Source organism: Podarcis melisellensis, assembly GCF_964234715.1.
Source record: "Podarcis melisellensis genome assembly, chromosome: 8".
NCBI lineage: Eukaryota > Metazoa > Chordata > Lepidosauria > Squamata > Lacertidae > Podarcis > Podarcis melisellensis.
This window is the reverse complement of record NC_138540.1, coordinates 56866978-56873014: the sequence shown is the minus strand read 5'-3', so window position 1 is coordinate 56873014 and position 6037 is coordinate 56866978.

The window sequence follows — 6037 nt, the reverse complement described above, 5'->3', positions numbered from 1 at the left end:
GTTGTGTTTCTACCTACTGCTGCAGACCTGCTGTCACATGTGATGTCATGCACATGGGAGTGGTTTGGGGGAAATGGCCTCCCAGGCCCAAGAATGACCTGTGCTGGGTGGAATCAGCCCCACAGGCCACTCCTTTTGTAGTGCGTCAGCAAAGTGAATGTTAGCGCTGAAATTTTTCAGCAAACAAATGGGGTTTACCATTATGCCTCGTTGCAAAGGTCTCACATTTTACATTTTGTGGTTGGGGGGAGTGAGAGAGGGGCTTTTTAACATCCACGCACACTGATTGTGTAGGAGTGTTTGCAGAAAATAGCTTATACCAGATCTCAGTTGAATCCACCACAGGAAAGATGCAACTTTGTTGCTAGGAAAAAAGGAAGGACAAATGATGGAGTTTTCAAGGACTAGCAAATGAGGCAGAAGCAAGAAAGAAAATTGCACTAAAGGGGAAGGGAAACAGCAGCTCTGTAGGACCCCAGAGATTCCTATTGCCTGGTGTCCAATCAACTCACTTGTCTGTTACGGCTTTGACATCACTCATTGGCTAAAACCACAAACAAGGCTGAGAGGGGCCAGGCTGGCTTATCTCACAGAAGTCAATTAGAAGCTTTGCTTGGTAACATTCTTTCCAGGAAGGCTAGATACTTATTGTCAAATTAAACCTCAGAGTTTGGGGTCCCTGCTGGCTGCAGTGCCTGGTACATAAGTAACCCCCATCCTTGCTTCTTGGTAGGCCTGGTCCTCTTCCTCTCACCTGCTCCCTCACTTCCAGCACCTCCTGCTTCTAGAAAAGCAAGTGCTCCCTGGACCCAAGATGTGCCCAAGGTGGAAGCAGCCCAACTCAGGTAACCAATTGCAGTGGGCCTTGTTCTTCAGTGAGAGGAAGCCTCAGAACGTAGCATAGACCAGTGCTTGGTTCACTGACATGTAGCTAGTAAGTACAGCTCATTGTGATCCTCATCCCAGTGTGTATCTGTGTTCACACCCTAAGCAACAATAATTTACACCAAACGAAAATGGGGGGAGGGGAAATGAATCTTTTCTTGGTTAGTGACAAAGGCTTTTCTGTGGTGGCCCCTCTGGGACACTCTTCCCAGGGAAACAGGCCTCCTTCTTGGTTGGTCTTTAGAAGAACTGTAAATATGTTCTTCATTCCAGGCTGCAGTTCACAATTTTTATGGTGTTCTGTTTTAGCAAATGTCATACATGGTTCTCCCCCCCTCTCCATTTAATCCCCACATCAACCCTGTGAGGTAGGTTAGGTGGAGAGGCAGTGACTGGCCCAAGGTCACCCAGTGGGCTTCATTGCTGAGAAGAGATTTGAACCCTGGTCTCTCAGGTCCTAATCTGCCACTCTAACCACCACACCACACTGGCTCCCAATGTACTAGAGAGTAGTACTATGAAACTACTAAACTAGTAAATCTCTATCTCTTATTTTCTTCTCATTTTAATATTTATTGTATAATGATGATGTTTGAGGTTATAAACTGCCTAAGGAGGGTAGGTACCCCAAAAGGTAGGCTAAAGAGAAGCTAATACATAAATAATACGCCAAGCAAACTCTGTCTCTATCATCTATGACTCCTCCATATATTATCCTTCATTCCTTGGCACCCAACTAGCTCCAAAACAGATTGTCAAAAACAAGCCAAACATCTAGTTTGAATAGGAATGAGGATTTGACCACGTACCACAACATCTGAGTTTGTGCCATCTAAACTGATAGGGATTTGGATGTGCATCTCAGGTTGCTTGTTCTGGGAATAACAAGGCAGTTTTTGTGTTGGGACTCCTTGCCAGTGTTTGGCCAACAGACATGTTCCTGTCTGGATGTTGCTGCAGGGATGTTGTGGTATCAGATTATTTATGAGGGAAAGCCCAGGAGGCCTTTCTGAAGGCGTCATGCGGTGTTATCTCTGTGGTATTTAATTGATGCCACCCTTGTTGCATGACGTGGAGGCTGATTGCCAGGATGTCTTGATTCTTCCTCCTCTGCCTGGCTCCCTCCCAAGACAGTGCCAAATATGCAGTTCAGCATATGCCTACTACGCTTTATCCTTTCTGCCTGTGAAGAGACAGCAGGAGAACAAAATGGTAGAAGGGCCAGGAGTCGAGACTGATCAGGTGGCTCCAACAACATCTTGCCGGGAGTGGGGGGGAATCAATGCATGAAAGCTAGAGCTGGAGAGAGCAGGCTCCTGGTATGCTACACAAATTGCACAGAGTGGGGAAGTGAGGTAGGAATACAGAACCACAGTGGGGCTGGTAGGAGGCTGGCATGGGATCCAGTGTCTGTAAGCACCACCCCTGAATATAAGGAGGAACCTCTTATGGTGGCTTAGGAGAGCCTTCACCAATGTGGTGCCTTCCATATGCTTTGAACACAAGAATATCATAAAATAAGAACAGTCTGCTGGATCATGGCCAATGGCCCATCTAGTCAGCATCCTGTTCTCACAGTGGCCAACCAGATGCCCCAAAGGGAAACTCACAAGCAGGATTTGAGCACAAGACTACAACCTTTCCTAATCCTTGACAGTTGGCCATTTCTGGCTGCTGGGGCTACCTGGCTCCATCAACACCTGGAGGGGGCCTGGTTGAGGAAAGCTGACTTAGAGGAAAGCACTCTCCCCTCCTGCAGTTCCCAGCAACTGGTATTCTATGTATTCCTGCCTCCGACTGTGGCAGCAGAACACAGTTATCATGGATAGTAGATGTTGATTGCCTTCTCCTCCATGAATTTGTCCAATCTTCTTTTAAAGCTATCCACGTTAGTGGTCGTCATTGCGTCCTCTGGGAACAAGTTCCACAGTTTAACTATGCACTGCATCTAGTAGGACTTTCTTTTATCAGTTCTGAATCTTCCAGCATTCAGCTTCATTGGCTGTCTATGAGTTCTAGTGTTATGAGAGAGGGAGGAGAACTTTTCTACATCCACTTTCTCCATGCCATGCTCTAAACCTTTCCCATGTTTTGTGAGTCCCAAATGGATACATTTGGAGAACCAGAATGGCCCCTAAGGAAGCCTATTTTCCAGCTGGAGCCTCTTTTCCCTTCCATTGACTACTGTTGTTCTCATGATCTGCTCCAGATGGCTTCACTCTTCTCACATTGACATTTGAAGTCGCCTGAACGCTTTTTGGAATTTATTTTAGGTGGAAGATCTACTTAAGCAGAAGCTATAATTCTTCTTTAATGAGCCGCAGTCCATTTCTGCCTCGCTGAAGGACGTATTGGGGGCTGGTGACATATTGCTTAGGCCAAGCCTGGTGACTCATCCCCCTCCCACCCAAAAACCGCTCTCTCAGGGAGATGGAATGAGGTTGGAAAACAAGAGAAGCCGAGTCCATATCAAAGGAGAATTACACTCACTGCGGCATGAAGTGAGGAGGACGTTGGCAATTTCCATTCAGTTGCTTTCTCCAACCCACCTAATGACTAGGGCTCAGACTTGAGGCTGTGGGGTCATAGCTGTCAGGGTGCTGGGCCCCTTTAGAAATAAAATCCATCCTGGCGCTGCAGGCAGTGGCAGGCATCTGTGTCCACCTGCCACTGAAATTTCCCACAATGTTCCAGAGTGACAATATATTTGGGGCAATCTGGGTAATTCAAATAGACCTAGAAACTGAAACTGAAAGTGATACTGCCACTGGCTGAGACCACCAGGGATACCACCAAGGACACTTTGCCAGGCCCCCCTTGAACCTGGAGTCAGGCTTTGCTGGCGGCAGTGAATTCAATGAACTGATTAGGTGTTACACAATGAAGAGGTACTTTATTTTTGGATGTCCTGAGGCCAGGGCTGCAGCCCACCTGCCATTGGCCAAATAGGCAGGCAAGCTGTGATCCACTTCCTGGACCAGGTGAAGGTGAAAAGGGTTCACCCAAGCTTGAGAAAACCCCTCGCCTCCAGGGGATGCGTGGTCACCTACCCACAATAGCGCCCGACCTGGCGGTAAGTGCCATTTCACAACAGATGAAACATGTACGAATCATTTTTAATTTTTTTCTTCTCTTTTCTTCTTTCTTTATGCTTCTATGTCCCCCTTATTTTTATTCAGTGTCCCCCAACAGCACCTGAAACATTGCCATAGAAGGTGACAAACCAGCACATATACATTTATCACACACATTATGTCTGTATCACTGTGTTGAGTTTACAGACATTTTTTCCTTGTTTTTTCCTTCGTTGCCAATCTGCTTATGTGATAGAACAGGGGAGGGGTAATTTTCTTTACTGACAGACTCCACCCTTTTGTATTGCTCCCCCCCACCCGAAAACAATTGTGATAGTTTGCCACCAGGTGGAGTGAAGATTCTGATGAAAATATCCTTCCAAATTCCAAATGTTCAAATATAAAAGGAGGACAGAGTCTTGGATTTTAGATAATTTTTCTCTTGAGTAGATGTTTCCATAATGACAATGAGTGGGGTTAAAGCCTCACATATTTATGGGAATCTGTAACCAGTAAATGATAGCCTTCTTCCTAAGATGGTTTGTTATTAAGCCAAGCAGAGAGATTAACTCCATTTCTGATGTCAGTTGTCTTCGTGGCAAAACAGAAATGTACTCAGATGGTAGTTCCACCTTCTTAACAACTCTGTGCCTGCATAGTGGAAAAGCTAGCCAGTTCTAATTGGATACAGCATTGTGAAAAAGAGCTTAACTCCTAGATATTTATTCAGAGACAAAGCACAGGATGTATGTGTATTCATGCTTCACGGCAGGAGTTCAAAATTCCCACATGCTCTAGGTGGCAGTACTGAGCTATGTTGTAATATAAGGTTTCATCACAGCCTCAGAATCCTTCCTCTGAATCCATTACACAAAGACAAATTTCACTTCACTGCAGCCAACATTTACTTCTTCACACAACACTTATTTAAACAATGGAATTCACTCCCACAGGATGTACTGATGGGCTCCTTTAGGAAGCAAGGCAGGATAAATAAATATAATAATAATAATAATAATAATAATAATAATAATAATAATAATAATAATAATAGACAGCGCTATTTTTCTAGTAAAAGAGGTACCAGAACTCACCATGAATGTCTCTCTTGTTCTCTTATAATGGCAATGGCGCCCACCTTAGAGGTGCCAGAATTGAGTTCTGGTAAATTCCAGCTGAAAAAAAGCCCTGGGAATGGATGTTTTTAAAAAGGATGTTTTTTAAAAGGAGTTTATTGCCTTCAGCTGTGGAGGCAGAGCATACAGTAGCCGTTGTGGCTAGTAGTCTTTGATAGAGCTGTCAAAGCTCAAGGCCACAGCTGAAGGCAATAAATGCTTCTAGATACCAGTCGCTGGAAACCACAAGAGGGGAAAAGGCTCTTGCACTTGAATCCTGCTTGTGGGCAGGACGTCTGGTTAGCCACTGTGAACAGAATGCTGGACTAGATCGGTTCCCCTTTATCCCGAACTAGAAGCAGGGATTTTCTGGTGTTTTTATTTCATTACCTTTGACCACTCTTTGCTTTGGCTAGCCAACAGCTCCTTGGCTTCAGCAGCTAAGGGTGCTTCTGCACCAGGTGTGTGGTTCCCCCCCTCCCCCAAAACACAAGTCTAGAGATACGCAACATGCATGGTACGTCATGCAAAATATAAAAAAATAATACCATAACTTTATGCCATGAAAGTCTTGCTAACCCAAAAATTAAAGATGAATAGCTGGTGTCTCTCTAGGCCCTTTTATTTACTTATAAAAAATTTTTTATATACTGCTCTGTCATGAAAATGTATCAAAGCGATCTACAGCAATAAAGGATAAAACAATACAATAAAGGCCATAAAAAAGTTAAAAGCAGACATCAATTAACCATTTTGGAAGGATGCATTCTTAATTGCCAGCATAGGCCTGGCAGAATAGAAAAGTTTTCAGCAGGCATTTCCTCTAAATGTGGAGTGGAGGGGGTTGTTTGTTGCAATTGCTTAGTGCTCTAATGGTGTTTCCTGCTTGGCAGGGGGTTGGACTCGATGGCCCTTATGGTCTCTTCCAACTCTATGATTCTTTGAAAAATATATAGCAAAATA